Here is a 17,792-nt window from a genome sequence, read left to right on the forward strand (position 1 = left end):
AGAGAAAGAAGCTTTCTGAGAAACTTCTTTGTGTTCTGTGAAATCATCTCACAGAGTTACAGCTTTCCCGTCAAGGAGCCTTTCGTTAAGACAGTTCTTGTGGAATTGGCAAAGGGATATTTGGAAACGCGTAGAGGCCTATGGTGAAAAAGGAAATATCCACTGATGAAATCTGAAAAGAAGCTTTCTGAGAAACTGCTTAGTTTTCTCCTAATTCATCTCACAGAGTTACATCTGTATTTCGTGGATCTCTTTGCTAGCCTTATTTCTGTGGAATCTGAGAACAGATATTTCGGATCCCTTTGAAGACTATAGGGCCAAAGGAAATATCCTCAGATAACAAAGAGAAAGAAGCTTTCTGAGAAACTTCTTTGTGTTCTGTGAAATCATCTCAAAGAGTTACAGCTTTCCCCTCAAGAAGCCTTTCTCTAAGACAGTTCTTGTGGAATTGGCAAAGGAATATTTTGGAGCCCATAGAGGCCTATGGTGAAAAAGGAAATATCCTCAGATGAAATCTGGAAAGAAGCTTTCTGAGAAACTGCTTAGTGTTCTGTTAATTCATCTCACAGAGTTACATCTGTATTTCGTGGATCTCTTTGTTAGCCTTATTTCTGTGGAATCTGAGAACAGATATTTCGGATCCCTTTGAAGACTATAGGGCCAAAGGAAATATCCTCCGATAACAAAGAGAAAGAAGCTTTCTGAGAAACTTCTTTGTGTTCTGTGAAATCATCTCACAGAGTTACAGCTTTCCCCTCAAGAAGCCTTTCGCTAAGAAAGTTCTTGTGGAATTGGCAAAGGGATATTTGGAAGCCCATAGAGGGCTATGGTGAAAAAGGAAATATCCTCAGATGAAATCTGGAAAGAAGCTTTCTGAGAAACTGCTCTGAGATGTGTGACTTCCAATCACAGAGTTTCATCTGTATTTCGTGGATCTCTTTGCTAGCCTTATTTCTGTGGAATCTGAGAACAGATATTTCGGATCCCTTTGAAGATTATAGGGCCAAAGGAAATATATTCCGATAACAAAGAGAAAGAAGCTTTCTGAGAAACTTCTTTGTGTTCTGTGAAATCATCTCACAGTTACAGCTTTCCCCTCAAGAATCCTTTCGCTAAGACACTTCTTGTGGAATTGGCAAAGTGATATTTGGGAGCCCATAGAGGACTATGGTGAAAAAGGAAATATCCTCAGATGAAATCTGGAAAGAAGCTTTCTGAGAAACTGCTTAGTGTTCTGTTAATTCATCTCACAGAGTTACATCTGTATTTCGGGGATCTCTTTGCTAGCCTTATTTCTGTGGAATCTGAGAACAGATATTTCGGATCCCTTTGAAGACTATAGGGCCAAAGGAAATATCCTCCGATAACAAAGAGAAAGAAGCTTCCGGAGAAACTTCTTTGTGTTCTGTAAAATCATCTCACAGAGTTACAGCTTTCCCCACCAGAAGCCTTTCGGTAAGACAGTTCTTGTGGAATTTGCAAAGTGATATTTGGAAGCCCATAGAGGGCTATGGTGACAAAGGAAATATCCTCAGATGAAATCTGGAAAGAAGCTTTCTGAGAAACTGCTCTGTGATGTATGACTTCCACTCACAGAGTTACATCTGTATTTCGTGGATCTCTTTGCTAGCCTTATTTCTGTGGAATCTGAGAACAGATATTTCGGATCCATTTGAAGACCATAGGGCCAAAGGAAATATCCTCCGATAACAAAGAGAAAGAAGCTTTCTGAGAAACTTCTTTGTGTTGTGTGAAATCATCTCACAGAGTTACAGCTTTAGCTTCAAGAAGCCTTTCGCTAAGACAGTTCTTGTGGAATTGGCAAAGGGATATTTGGAAGCCCATAGAGGGCTATGGTGAAAAAGGAAATATCCTCAGATGAAATCTGGAAAGAAGCTTTCTGAGAAACTGCTCTGTGATGTGTGACTTCCACTCACAGAGTTACATCTGTATTTCATGGATCTCTTTGCTAGCCTTATTTCTGTGGAATCTGAGAACAGATATTTCGGATCCCTTTGAAGACTATAGGGCCAAAGGAAATATCCTCCGATAAAGAAGAGAAAGAAGCTTTCTGAGAAACTTCTTTGTGTTCTGTGAAATCATCTCACAGAGTTACAGCTTTCCACTCAAGAAGCCTTTCGCTAAGACAGTTCTTGTGGAATTGGCAAAGTGATATTTGGGAGCCCATACAGGACTATGGTGAAAAAGGAAATATCCTCAGATGAAATCTGGAAAGAAGCTTTCTGAGAAACTGCTTAGTGTTCTGTTAATTCATCTCACAGAGTTACTATAGGGCCAAAGGAAATATCCTCCGATAACAAAGAGAAAGAAGCTTTCTGAGAAACTTCTTTGTGTTCTGTGAAATCATCTCACAGAGTTACAGCTTTCCCCTCAAGAAGCCTTTCGTTAAGACAGTTCTTGTGGAATTGGCAAAGGGATATTTGGAAACGCATAGAGGCCTATGGTGAAAAAGGAAATATCCACTGATGAAATCTGAAAAGAAGCTTTCTGAGAAACTGCTTAGTGTTCTCCTAATTCATCTCACAGAGTTACATCTGTATTTCGTCGATCTCTTTGCTAGCCTTATTTCTGTGGAATCTGAGAACAGATATTTCGGATCCCTTTGAAGATTATAGGGCCAAAGGAAATATCCTCCGATAACAAAGAGAAAGAAGCTTTCTGAGAAACTTCTTTGTGTTCTGTGAAATCATCTCACAGAGTTACAGCTTTCCCCTCAAGAAGCCTTTCGCTAAGACAGTTCTTGTGGAATTGGCAAAGTGATATTTGGGAGCCCATAGAGGCCTATGGTGAAAAAGGAAATATCCTCAGATGAAATCTGGAAAGAAGCTTTCTGAGAAACTGCTTAGTGTTCTGTTAATTCATCTCACAGAGTTACATCTGTATTTCGTGGATCTCTTTGCTAGCCTTATTTCTGTGGAATCTGAGAACAGATATTTCGGATCCCTTTGAAGACTATAGGGCCAAAGGAAATATCCACCGATAACAAAGAGAAAGAAGCTTTCGGGGAAACTTCTTTGTGTTCTGTGAAATCATCTCACAGAGTTACAGCTTTCCCCACCAGAAGCCTTTCGGTAAGACAGTTCTTGTGGAATTTGCAAAGTGATATTTGGAAGCCCATAGAGGGCTATGGTGAAAAAGGAAATATCCTCAGATGAAATCTGGAAAGAAGCTTTCTGAGAAACTGCTCTGTGATGTGTGACTTCCACTCACAGAGTTACATCTGTATTTCGTGGATCTCTTTGCTAGCCTTATTTCTGTGGAGTCTGAGAACAGATATTTCGGATCCCTTTGAAGACTATAGGGCCAAAGGAAATATCCTCCGATAACAAAGAGAAAGAAGCTTTCTGAGAAACTTCTTTGTGTTGTGTGAAATCATCTCACAGAGTTACAGCTTTCCACTCAAGAAGCCTTTCGCTAAGACAGTTCTTGTGGAATTGGCAAAGGGATATTTGGGAGCCCATAGAGGCCTCTGGTGAAAAAGGAAATATCCTCAGATGAAATCTGGAAAGAAGCTTTCTGAGTAACTGCTTAGTGTTCTGTTAATTCATCTCACAGAGTTACATCTGTATTTCGTGGATCTCTTTGCTAGCCTTATTTCTGTGGAATCTGAGAACAGATATTTCGGATCCCTTTGAAGACTATAGGGCCAAAGGAAATATCCTCAGATAACAAAGAGAAAGAAGCTTTCTGAGAAACTTCTTTGTGTTCTGTGAAATCATCTCACAGAGTTACAGCTTTCCCCTCAAGAAGCCTTTCGCTAAGACAGTTCTTGTGGAATTGGCAAAGGAATATTTTGGAGCCCATAGAGGCCTATGGTGAAAAAGGAAATATCCTCAGATGAAATCTGGAAAGAAGCTTTCTGAGAAACTGCTTAGTGTTCTGTTAATTCACCTCACAGAGTTACATCTGTATTTCGTGGATCTCTTTGCTAGCCTTATTTCTGTGGAATCTGAGAACAGATATTTCGGATCCCTTTGAAGACTATAGGGTCAAAGGAAATATCCTCCGATAACAAAGAGAAAGAAGCTTTCTGAGAAACTTCCTTGTGTTCTGTGAAATCATCTCGCAGAGTTACAGCTTTAGCTTCAAGAAGCCTTTCACTAAGACAGTTCTTGTGGAATTGGCAAAGGGATATTTGGAAGCCCATAGAGGGCTATGGTGAAAAAGGAAATATCTTCAGATGAAATCTGGAAAGAAGCTTTCTGAGAAACTGCTCTGTGATGTGTGACTTCCACTCACAGAGTTACATCAGTATTTCGTGGATCTCTTTGCTAGCCTTATTTCTGTGGAATCTGAGAACAGATATTTCGGATCCCTTTGAAGACTATAGGGCCAAAGGAAATATCCTCCGATAACAAAGAGAAAGAAGCTTTCTGAGAAACTTCTTTGTGTTCTGTGAAATCATCTCACAGAGTTACAGCTTTCCACTCAAGAAGCCTTTCGCTAAGACAGTTCTTGTGGAATTGGCAAAGTGATATTTGGGAGCCCATACAGGACTATGGTGAAAAAGGAAATATCCTCAGATGAAATCTGGAAAGAAGCTTTCTGAGAAACTGCTTAGTGTTCTGTTAATTCATCTCACAGAGTTACATCTGTATTTCGTGGATCTCTTTGCTAGCCTTATTTCTGTGGAATCTGAGAACAGATATTTCGGATCCCTTTGAAGACTATGGGGCCAAAGGAAATATCCTCCGATAACAAAGAGAAAGAAGCTTTCTGAGAAACTTCTTTGTGTTCTGTGAAATCATCTCACAGAGTTACAGCTTTCCACTCAAGAAGCCTTTCGCTAAGACAGTTCTTGTGGAATTGGCAAAGCGATATTTGGAAGCCCATAGAGGGCTATGGTGAAAAAGGAAATATCCTCAGATGAAATCTGGAAAGAAGCTTTCTGAGAAACTGCTCTGTGATGTGTGACTTCCAATCACAGAGTTACATCTGTATTTCGTGGATCTCTTTGCTAGCTTTATTTCTGTGGAATCTGAGAACAGATATTTCGGATCCCTTTGAAGACTATAGGGCCAAAGGAAATATCCTCCGATAACAAAGAGAAAGAAGCTTTCTGAGAAACTTCTTTGTGTTCTGTGAAATCATCTCACAGAGTTACAGCTTTCCACTCAAGAAGCCTTTCGCTAAGACAGTTCTTGTGGAATTGGCAAAGGGATATTTGGGAGCCCATAGAGGCCTATGGTGAAAAAGGAAATATCCTCAGATGAAATCTGGAAAGAAGATTTCTGAGAAACTGCTTAGTGTTCTGTTAATTCATCTCACAGAGTTACATCTGTATTTCGTGGATCTCTTTGCTAGCCTTATTTCTGTGGAATCTGAGAACAGATATTTCGGATCCCTTTGAAGAGTATAGGATCAAAGGAAATATCCTCCGGTAACAAAGAGAAAGAAGCTTTCTGAGAAACTTCTTTGTGTTCTGTGAAATCATCTCACAGAGTTACAGCTTTCCCCTCAAGAAGCCTTTCGCTAACACAGTTCTTGTGGAATTGGCAAAGTGATATTTGGAAGCCCATAGAGGGCTATGGTGAAAAAGGAAATATCCTCAGATGAAATCTGGAAAGAAGCTTTCTGAGAAACTGCTCTGTGATGTGTGACTTCCACTCACAGAGTTACATCTGTATTTCGTGGATCTCTTTGCTAGCCTTATTTCTGTGGAATCTGAGAGCAGATATTTCGGATCCCTTTGAAGACTATAGGGCCAAAGGAAATATCCTCCGATAACAAAGAGAAAGAAGCTTTCTGAGAAACTTCTTTGTGTTCTGTGAAATCCTCTCACAGAGTTACAGCTTTCCCCTCAAGAAGCCTTTCGTTAAGACAGTTCTTGTGGAATTGGCAAAGGGATATTTGGAAACGCATAGAGGCCTATGGTGAAAAAGGAAATATCCACTGATGAAATCTGAAAAGAAGCTTTCTGAGAAACTGCTTAGTGTTCTCCTAATTCATCTCACAGAGTTACATCTGTATTTCGTGGATCTCTTGGCTAGCCTTATTTCTGTGGAATCTGAGAACAGATATTTCGGATCCCTTTGAAGATTATAGGGGCAAAGGAAATATCCTCCGATAACAAAGAGAAAGAAGCTTTCTGAGAAACTTCTTTGTGTTCTGTGAAATCATCTCACAGAGTTACAGCTTTCCCCTCAAGAAGCCTTTCGCTAAGACAGTTCTTGTGGAATTGGCAAAGTGATATTTGGGAGCCCATACAGGACTATGGTGAAAAAGGAAATGTCCTCAGATGAAATCTGGAAAGAAGCTTTCTGAGAAACTGCTTAGTGTTCTGTTAATTCATCTCACAGAGTTACATCTGTATTTCGTGGATCTCTTTGCTAGCCTTATTTCTGTGGAATCTGAGAACAGATAATTCGGATCCCTTTGAAGACTATAGGGCCAAAGGAAATATCCTCCGATAACAAAGAGAAAGAAGATTTCGGAGAAACTTCTTTGTGTTCTGTGAAATCATCTCACAGAGTTACAGCTTTCCCCACCAGAAGCCTTTCGGTAAGACAGTTCTTGTGGAATTTGCAAAGTGATATTTGGAAGCCCATAGAGGGCTATGGTGAAAAAGGAAATATACTCAGATGAAATCTGGAAAGAAGCTTTCTGAGAAACTGCTCTGTGATGTGTGACTTCCACTCACAGAGTTACATCTGTATTTCGTCGATCTCTTTGCTAGCCTTATTTCTGTGGAATCTGAGAACAGATATTTCGGATCCATTTGAAGACAATAGGGCCAAAGGAAATATCCTCCGATTACAAAGAGAAAGAAGCTTTCTGAGAAACTTCTTTGTGTTCTGTGAAATCATCTCACAGAGTTACAGCTTTCCCCTCAAGAAGCCTTTCGCTAAGACACTTCTTGTGGAATTGGCAAAGTGATATTTGGAAGCCCATAGAGGGCTATGGTGAAAAAGGAAATATCCTCAGATGAAATCTGGAAAGAAGCTTTCTGAGAAACTGCTCTGTGATGTGTGACTTCCACTCACAGAGTTACATCTGTATTTCGTGGATCTCTTTGCTACCCTTATTTCTGTGGAGTCTGAGAACAGATATTTCGGATCCCTTTGAAGACTATAGGGCCAAAGGAAATATCCTCCGATAACAAAGAGAAAGAAGCTTTCTGAGAAACTTCTTTGTGTTCTGTGAAATCATCTCACAGAGTTACAGCTTTCCACTCAAGAAGCCTTTCGCTAAGACAGTTCTTGTGGAATTGGCAAAGGGATATTTGGGAGCCCATAGAGGCCTATGGTGAAAAAGGAAATATCCTCAGATGAAATCTGGAAAGAAGATTTCTGAGAAACTGCTTAGTGTTCTGTTAATTCATCTCACAGAGTTACATCTGTATTTCGTGGATCTCTTTGCTAGCCTTATTTCTGTGGAATCTGAGAACAGATATTTCGGATCCCTTTGAAGAGTATAGGACCAAAGGAAATATCCTCCGGTAACAAAGAGAAAGAAGCTTCCTGAGAAACTTCTTTGTGTTCTGTGAAATCATCTCACAGAGTTACAGCTTTCCCCTCAAGAAGCCTTTCGCTAAGACACTTCTTGTGGAATTGGCAACGTGATATTTGGAAGCCCATAGAGGGCTATGGTGAAAAAGGAAATATCCTCAGATGAAATCTGGAAAGAAGCTTTCTGAGAAACTGCTCTGTGATGTGTGACTTCCACTCACAGAGTTACATCTGTATTTCGTGGATCTCTTTGCTAGCCTTATTTCTGTGGATTCTGAGAGCAGATATTTCGGATCCCTTTGAAGACCATAGGGCCAATGGAAATATCCTCCGATAACAAAGAGAAAGAAGCTTTCTGAGAAACTTCTTTGTGTTTTGTGAAATCATCTCACAGAGTTGCAGCTTTCCCCTCAAGAAGCCTTTCGTTAAGACAGTTCTTGTGGAATTGGCAAAGGGATATTTGGAAACGCATAGAGGCCTATGGTGAAAAAGGAAATATCCACTGATGAAATCTGAAAAGAAGCTTTCTGAGAAACTGCTTAGTGTTCTCCTAATTCATCTCACAGAGTTACATCTGTGTTTCGTGGATCTCTTTGCTAGCCTTATTTCTGTGGAATCTGAGAACAGATATTTCGGATCCCTTTGAAGATTATAGGGCCAAAGGAAATATCCTCCGATAACAAAGAGAAAGAAGATTTCTGAGAAACTTCTTTGTGTTCTGTGAAATCATCTCACAGAGTTACAGCTTTCCCCTCAAGAAGCCTTTCGCTAAGACAGTTCTTGTGGAATTGGCAAAGTGATATTTGGGAGCCTATAGAGGCCTATGGTGAAAAAGGAAATATCCTCAGATGAAATCTGGAAAGAAGCTTTCTGAGAAACTGCTTAGTGTTCTGTTAATTCATCTCACAGAGTTACATCTGTATTTCGTGGATCTCTTTGCTAGCCTTATTTCTGTGGAATCTGAGAACAGATATTTCGTATCCCTTTGAAGACTATAGGGCCAAAGGAAATATCCTCCGATAACAAAGAGAAAGAAACTTTCGGAGAAACTTCTTTGTGTTCTGTGAAATCATCTCACAGAGTTACAGCTTTCCCCACCAGAAGCCTTTCGGTAAGACAGTTCTTGTGGAATTTGCAAAGTGATATTTGGAAGCCCAGAGAGGGCTATGGTGAAAAAGGAAATATCCTCAGATGGAATCTGGAAAGAAGCTTTCTGAGAAACTGCTCTGTGATGTGTGACTTCCACTCACAGAGTTACATCTGTATTTCGTGGATCTCTTTGCTAGCCTTATTTCTGTGGAATCTGAGAACAGATATTTCGGATCCATTTGAAGACTATAGGGCCAAAGGAAATATCCTCCGATAACAAAGAGAAGGAAGCTTTCTGAGAAACTTCTTTGTGTTGTGTGAAATCATCTCACAGAGTTACAGCTTTAGCTTCAAGAAGCCTTTCGCTAAGACAGTTCTTGTGGAATTGGCAAAGGGATATTTGGAAGCCCATAGAGGGCTATGGTGAAAAAGGAAATATCCTCAGATGAAATCTGGAAAGAAGCTTTCTGAGAAACTGCTCTGTGATGTGTGACTTCCACTCACAGAGTTACATCTGTGTTTCGTGGATCTCTTTGCTAGCCTTATTTCTGTGGAATCTGAGAACAGATATTTCGGATCCCTTTGAAGACTATAGGGCCAAAGGAAATATCCTCCGAAAACAAAGAGAAAGAAGCTTTCTGAGAAAATTCTTTGTGTTCTGTGAAATCATCTCACAGAGTTACAGCTTTCCACTCAAGAAGCCTTTCGTTAAGACAGTTCTTGTGGAATTGGCAAAGTGATATTTGGGAGCCCATACAGGACTATGGTGAAAAAGGAAATATCCTCAGATGAAATCTGGAAAGAAGCTTTCTGAGAAACTGCATAGTGTTCTGTTAATTCATCTCACAGAGTTACATCTGTATTTCGTGGATCTCTTTGCTAGCCTTATTTCTGTGGAATCTGAGAACAGATATTTCGGATCCCTTTGAAGACTATAGGGCCAAAGGAAATATCCTCCGATAACAAAGAGAAAGAAGCTTTCTGAGAAACTTCTTTGTGTTCTGTGAAATCATCTCACAGAGTTACAGCTGTCCCCTCAAGAAGCCTTTCGCTAAGACAGTTCTTGTGGAATTGGCAAAGGGATATTTGGAAGCCCATAGAGGGCTATGGTGAAAAAGGAAATATCCTCAGATGAAATCTGGAAAGAAGCTTTCTGAGAAACTGCTCTGTGATGTGTGACTTCCACTCACAGAGTTACATCTGTATTTCGTGGATCTCTTTGCTAGCCTTATTTCTGTGGAATCTGAGAACAGATATTTCGGATCCATTTGAAGACTATAGGGCCAAAGGAAATATCCTCCGATAACAAAGAGAAAGAAGCTTTCTGAGAAACTTCTTTGTGTTGTGTGAAATCTTCTCACAGAGTTACAGCTTTAGCTTCAAGAAGCCTTTCGCTAAGACAGTTCTTGTGGAATTGGCAAAGGGATATTTGGAAGCCCATAGAGGTCTATGGTGAAAAAGGAAATATCCTTAGATGAAATCTGGAAAGAAGCTTTCTGAGAAACTGCTCTGTGATGTGTGACTTCCACTCACAGAGTTACATCTGTATTTCGTGGATCCCTTTGCTGGCCTTATTTCGGTGGAATCTGAGAACAGATATTTCGGATCCCTTTGAAGACTATAGGGCCAAAGGAAATATCCTCCGATAACAAAGGGAAAGAAGCTTTCTGAGAAACTTCTTTGTGTTCTGTGAAATCATCTCACAGAGTTACAGCTTTCCACTCAAGAAGCCTTTCGCTAAGACAGTTCTTGTGGAATTGGCAAAGTGATATTTGGGAGCCCATACAGGACTATGGTGAAAAAGGAAATATCCTCAGATGAAATCTGGAAAGAAGCTTTTTGAGAAACTGCTTAGTGTTCTGTTAATTCATCTCACAGAGTTACATCTGTATTTCGTGGATCTCTTTGCTAGCCTTATTTCTGTGGAATCTGAGAACAGATATTTCGGATCCCTTTGAAGACTATAGGGCCAAAGGAAATATCCTCCGATAACAAAGAGAAAGAAGCTTTCTGAGAAACTTCTTTGTGTTCTGTGAAATCATCTCACAGAGTTACAGCTTTCCCCTCAAGAAGCCTTTCGCTAAGACAGTTCTTGTGGAATTGGCAAAGGGATATTTGGAAGCCCATAGAGGGCTATGGTGAAAAAGGAAATATCCTCAGATGAAATCTGGAAAGAAGCTTTCTGAGAAACTGCTCTGTGATGTGTGACTTCCAATAACAGAGTTACATCTGTATTTCGTGGATCTCTTTGCTAGCCTTATTTCTGTGGAATCTGAGAACAGATATTTCGGATCCATTTGAAGACTATAGGGCCAAAGGAAATATCCTCCGATAACAAAGAGAAAGAAGCTTTCTGAGAAACTTCTTTCTGTTCTGTGAAATCATCTCACAGAGTTACAGCTTTCCACTCAAGAAGCCTTTCGTTAAGACAGTTCTTGTGGAATTGGCAAAGGGATATTTGGAAACGCATAGAGGCCTATGGTGAAAAAGGAAATATCCACTGATGAAATCTGAAAAGAAGCTTTCTGAGAAACTGCTTAGTGTTCTGTTAATTCATCTCACCGAGTTACATCTGTATTTCGTGGATCTCTTTGCTAGCCTTATTTCTGTGGAATCTGAGAACAGATATTTCGGATCCCTTTGAAGACTATAGGGCCAAAGGAAATATCCTCCGATAACAAAGAGAAAGAAGCTTTCTGAGAAACTTCTTTGTGTTCTGTGAAATCATCTCACAGAGTTACAGCTTTCCCCTCAAGAAGCCTTTCGCTAAGACAGTTCTTGTGGAATTGTCAAAGGGATATTTGGAAGCCCATAGAGGGCTATGGTGAAAAAGGAAATATCCTCAGATGAAATCTGGAAAGAAGCTTTCTGAGAAACTGCTCTGTGATGTGTGACTTCCAATCACAGAGTTACATCTGTATTTCGTGGATCTCTTTGCTAGCCTTATTTCTGTGGAATCTGAGAACAGATATTTCGGATCCCTTTGAAGACTATAGGGCCAAAGGAAATATCCTCCGATAACAAAGAGAAAGAAGCTTTCTGAGAAACTTCTTTGTGTTCTGTGAAATCATCTCACAGAGTTACAGCTTTCCACTCAAGAAGCCTTTCGCTAAGACAGTTCTTGTGGAATTGGCAAAGGGATATTTGGGAGCCCATAGAGGCCTATGGTGAAAAAGGAAATATCCTCAGATGAAATCTGGAAAGAAGATTTCTGAGAAACTGCTTAGTGTTCTGTTAATTCATCTCACAGAGTTACATCTGTATTTCGTGGATCTCTTTGCTAGCCTTATTTCTGTGGAATCTGAGAACAGATATTTCGGATCCCTTTGAAGAGTATAGGACCAAAGGAAATATCCTCCGGTAAGAAAGAGAAAGAAGCTTTCTGAGAAACTTCTTTGTGTTCTGTGAAATCATCTCACAGAGTTACAGCTTTCCCCTCAAGAAGCCTTTCGCTAAGACAGTTCTTGTGGAATTGGCAAAGTGATATTTGGAAGCCCATAGAGGGCTATGGTGAAAAAGGAAATATCCTCAGATGAAATCTGGAAAGAAGCTTTCTGAGAAACTGCTCTGTGATGTGTGACTTCCACTCACAGAGTTACATCTGTATTTCGTGGATCTCTTTGCTAGCCTTATTTCTGTGGAATCTGAGAGCAGATATTTCGGATCCCTTTGAAGACTATAGGGCCAATGGAAATATCCTCCGATAACAAAGAGAAAGAAGCTTTCTGAGAAACTTCTTTGTGTTCTGTGAAATCATCTCACAGAGTTACAGCTTTCCCCTCAAGAAGCCTTTCGTTAAGACAGTTCTTGTGGAATTGGCAAAGGGATATTTGGAAACGCATAGAGGCCTATGGTGAAAAAGGAAATATCCACTGATGAAATCTGAAAAGAAGCTTTCTGAGAAACTGCTTAGTGTTCTCCTAATTCATCTCACAGAGTTACATCTGTGTTTCGTGGATCTCTTTGCTAGCCTTATTTCTGTAGAATCTGAGAACAGATATTTCGGATCCCTTTGAAGATTATAGGGCCAAAGGAAATATCCTCCGATAACAAAGAGAAAGAAGCTTTCTGAGAATCTTCTTTGTGTTCTGTGAAATCATCTCACAGAGTTACAGCTATCCCCTCAAGAAGCCTTTCGCTATGACAGTTCTTGTGGAATTGGCAAAGTGATATTTGGGAGCCTATAGAGGCCTATGGTGAAAAAGGAAATATCCTCAGATGAAATCTGGAAAGAAGCTTTCTGAGAAACTGCTTAGTGTTCTGTTAATTCATCTCACAGAGTTACAACTGTATTTCGTGGATCTCTTTGCTAGCCTTATTTCTGTGGAATCTGAGAACAGATATTTCGGATCCCTTTGAAGACTATAGGGCCAAAGGAAATATCCTCCGATAACAAAGAGAAAGAAGCTTTCGGAGAAACTTCTTTGTGTTCTGTGAAATCATCTCACAGAGTTACAGCTTTCCCCACCAGAAGCCTTTCTGTAAGACAGTTCTTGTGGAATTTGCAAAGTGATATTTGGAAGCCCATAGAGGGCTATGGTGAAAAAGGAAATATCCTCAGATGAAATCTGGAAAGAAGCTTTCTGAGAAACTGCTCTGTGATGTGTGACTTCCACTCACAGAGTTACATCTGTATTTCGTGGATCTCTTTGCTAGCCTTATTTCTGTGGAATCTGAGAACAGATATTTCGGATCCATTTGAAGACTATAGGGCCAAAGGAAATATCCTCCGATAACAAAGAGAAAGAAGCTTTCTGAGAAACTTCTTTGTGTTGTGTGAAATCATCTCACAGAGTTACAGCTTTAGCTTCAAGAAGCCTTTCGCTAAGACAGTTCTTGTGGAATTGGCAAAGGGATATTTGGAAGCCCATAGAGGGCTATGGTGAAAAAGGAAATATCCTCAGATGAAATCTGGAAAGAAGCTTTCTGAGAAACTGCTCTGTGATGTGTGACTTCCACTCACAGAGTTACATCTGTATTTCGTGGATCCCTTTGCTAGCCTTATTTCTGTGGAATCTGAGAACAGATATTTCGGATCCCTTTGAAGACTATAGGGCCAAAGGAAATATCCTCCGATAACAAAGAGAAAGAAGCTTTCTGAGAAACTTCTTTGTGTTCTGTGAAATCATCTCACAGAGTTACAGCTTTCCACTCAAGAAGCCTTTCGCTAAGACAGTTCTTTTGGAATTGGCAAGGTGATATTTGGGAGCCCATACAGGACTATGGTGAAAAAGGAAATATCCTCAGATGAAATCTGGAAAGAAGCTTTCTGAGAAACTGCTTAGTGTTCTGTTAATTCATCTCACAGAGTTACATCTGTATTTCGTGGATCTCTTTGCTAGCCTTATTTCTGTGGAATCTGAGAACAGATATTTCGGATCCCTTTGAAGACTATAGGGCCAAAGGAATTATCCTCCGATAACAAAGAGAAAGAAGCTTTCTGAGAAACTTCTTTGTGTTCTGTGAAATCATCTCACAGAGTTACAGCTTTCCCCTCAAGAAGCCTTTCGCTAAGACAGTTCTTGTGGAATTGGCAAAGGGATATTTGGAAGCCCATAGAGGGCTATGGTGAAAAAGGAATTATCCTCAGATGAAATCTGGAAAGAAGCTTTCTGAGAAACTGCTCTGTGATGTGTGAATTCCAATCACAGAGTTACATCTGTATTTCGTGGATCTCTTTGCTAGCCTTATTTCTGTGGAATCTGAGAACAGATATTTCGGATCCATTTGAAGACTATAGGGCCAAAGGAAATATCCTCCGATAACAAAGAGAAAGAAGCTTTCTGAGAAACTTCTTTGTGTTGTGTGAAATCATCTCACAGAGTTACAGCTTTAGCTTCAAGAAGCCTTTCGCTAAGACAGTTCTTGTGGAATTGGCAAAGGGATATTTGGAAGCCCATAGAGGGCTATGGTGAAAAAGGAAATATCCTCAGATGAAATCTGGAAAGAAGTTTTCTGAGAAACTGCTCTGTGATGTGTGACTTCCACTCACAGAGTTACATCTGTATTTCGTGGATCCCTTTGTAGCCTTATTTCTGTGGAATCTGAGAACAGATATTTCGGATCCCTTTGAAGACTATAGGGCCAAAGGAAATATCCTCCGATAACAAAGGGAAAGAAGCTTTCTGAGAAACTTCTTTGTGTTCTGTGAAATCATCTCACAGAGTTACAGCTTTCCACTCAAGAAGCCTTTCGCTAAGACAGTTCTTGTGGAATTGGCAAAGTGATATTTGGGAGCCCATACAGGACTATGGTGAAAAAGGAAATATCCTCAGATGAAATCTGGAAAGAAGCTTTCTGAGAAACTGCTTAGTGTTCTGTTAATTCATCTCACAGAGTTACATCTGTATTTCGTGGATCTCTTTGCTAGCCTTATTTCTGTGGAATCTGAGAACAGATATTTCGGATCCCTTTGAAGACTATAGGGCCAAAGGAAATATCCTCCGATAACAAAGAGAAAGAAGCTTTCTGAGAAACTTCTTTGTGTTCTGTGAAATCATCTCACAGAGTTACAGCTTTCCCCTCAAGAAGCCTTTCGCTAAGACAGTTCTTGTGGAATTGGCAAAGGGATATTTGGAAGCCCATAGAGGGCTATGGTGAAAAAGGAAATATCCTCAGATGAAATCTGGAAAGAAGCTTTCTGAGAAACTGCTCTGTGATGTGTGACTTCCAATCACAGAGTTACATCTGTATTTCGTGGATCTCTTTGCTAGCCTTATTTCTGTGGAATCTGAGAACAGATATTTCGGATCCATTTGAAGACTATAGGGCCAAAGGAAATATCCTCCGATAACAAAGAGAAAGAAGCTTTCTGAGAAACTTCTTTCTGTTCTGTGAAATCATCTCACAGAGTTACAGCTTTCCCCTCAAGAAGCCTTTCGTTAAGACAGTTCTTGTGGAATTGGCAAAGGGATATTTGGAAACGCATAGAGGCCTATGGTGAAAAAGGAAATATCCACTGATGAAATCTGAAAAGAAGCTTTCTGAGAAACTGCTCTGTGATGTGTGACTTCCACTCACAGAGTTACATCTGTATTTCGTGGATCTCTTTGCTAGCCTTATTTCTGTGGAATCTGAGAACAGATATTTCGGATCCCTTTGAAGACTATAGGGCCAAAGGAAATATCCTCCGATAACAAAGAGAAAGAAGCTTTCTGAGAAAATTCTTTGTGTTCTGTGAAATCATCTCACAGAGTTACAGCTTTCCACTCAAGAAGCCTTTCGCTAAGACAGTTCTTGTGGAATTGGCAAAGTGATATTTGGGAGCCCATACAGGACTATGGTGAAAAAGGAAATATCCTCAGATGAAATCTGGAAAGAAGCTTTCTGAGAAACTGCTTAGTGTTCTGTTAATTCATCTCACAGAGTTACATCTGTATTTCGTGGATCTCTTTGCTAGCCTTATTTCTGTGGAATCTGAGAACAGATATTTCGGATCCCTTTGAAGACTATAGGGCCAAAGGAAATATCCTCCGATAACAAAGAGAAAGAAGCTTTCTGAGAAACTTCTTTGTGTTCTGTGAAATCATCTCACAGAGTTACAGCTTTCCCCTCAAGAAGCCTTTCGCTAAGACAGTTCTTGTGGAATCGGCAAAGGGATATTTGGAAGCCCATAGAGGGCTATGGTGAAAAAGGAAATATCCTCAGATGAAATCTGGAAAGAAGCTTTCTGAGAAACTGCTCTGTGATGTGTGACTTCCAATCACAGAGTTACATCTGTATTTCGTGGATCTCTTTGCTAGCCTTATTTATGTGGAATCTGAGAACAGATATTTCGGATCCCTTTTAAGACTATAGGGCCAAAGGAAATATCCTCCGATAAGAAAGAGAAAGAAGCTTTCTGAGAAACTTCTTTGTGTTCTTTGAAATCATCTCACAGAGTTACAGCTTTCCCCTCAAGAAACCTTTCGCTAAGACAGTTTTTGTGGAATTGGCAAAGTGATATTTGGGAGCCCATACAGGACTATGGTGAAAAAGGAAATATCCTCAGATGAAATCTGGAAAGAAGCTTTCTGAGAAACTGCTTAGTGTTCTGTTAATTCATCTCACAGAGTTACATCTGTATTTCGTGGATCTCTTTGCTAGCCTTATTTCTGTGGAATCTGAGAACAGATATTTCGGATCCCTTTGAAGACTATAGGGCCAAAGGAAATATCCTCCGATAACAAAGAGAAAGAAGCTTTCTGAGAAACTTCTTTGTGTTCTGTGAAATCATCTCACAGAGTTACAGCTTTCCCCTCAAGAAGCCTTTCGCTAAGACAGTTCTTGTGGAATTGGCAAAGGGATATTTGGAAGCCCATAGGGGGCTATGGTGAAAAAGGAAATATCCTCAGATGAAATCTGGAAAGAAGCTTTCTGAGAAACTGCTCTGTGATGTGTGACTTCCACTCACAGAGTTACATCTGTATTTCGTGGGTCTCTTTGCTAGCCTTATTTCTGTGGAATCTGAGAACAGATATTTCCGATCCCTTTGAAGACTATAGGGCCAAAGGAAATATCCTCCGAAAACAAAGAGAAAGAAGCTTTCTGAGAAACTTCTTTGTGTTCTGTGAAATCATCTCACAGAGTTACAGCTTTCCACTCAAGAAGCCTTTCGCTAAGACAGTTCTTGTGGAATTGGCAAAGTGATATTTGGGAGCCCATACAGGACTATGGTGAAAAAGGAAATATCCTCAGATGAAATCTGGAAAGAAGCTTTCTGAGAAACTGCTTAGTGTTCTGTTAGTTCATCTCACAGAGTTACATCTGTATTTCGTGGATCTCTTTGCTAGCCTTATTTCTGTGGAATCTGAGAACAGATATTTCGGATCCCTTTGAAGACTATAGGGCCAAAGGAAATATCCTCCGATAACAAAGAGAAAGAAGCTTTCTGAGAAACTTCTTTGTGTTCTGTGAAATCATCTCACAGAGTTACAGCTTTCCACTCAAGAAGCCTTTCGCTAAGACAGTTCTTGTGGAATTGGCAAAGGGATATTTGGGAGCCCATAGAGGCCAATGGTGAAAAAGGAAATATTCTCTGATGAAATCTGGAAAGAAGCTTTCTGAGAAACTGCTTAGTGTTCTGTTAATTCATCTCACAGAGTTACATCTGTATTTCGTGGATGTCTTTGCTAGCCTTATTTTTGTGGAATCTGAGAACAGATATTTCGGATCCCTTTGAAGACTATAGGGCCAAAGGAAATATCCTCCGATAACAAAGAGAAAGAAGCTTTCTGAGAAACTTCTTTGTGTTCT

The sequence above is a fragment of the Macaca fascicularis genome, chromosome 17 (assembly GCF_037993035.2).
Source record: "Macaca fascicularis isolate 582-1 chromosome 17, T2T-MFA8v1.1".
Classification (NCBI taxonomy): Eukaryota; Metazoa; Chordata; class Mammalia; order Primates; family Cercopithecidae; genus Macaca; species Macaca fascicularis.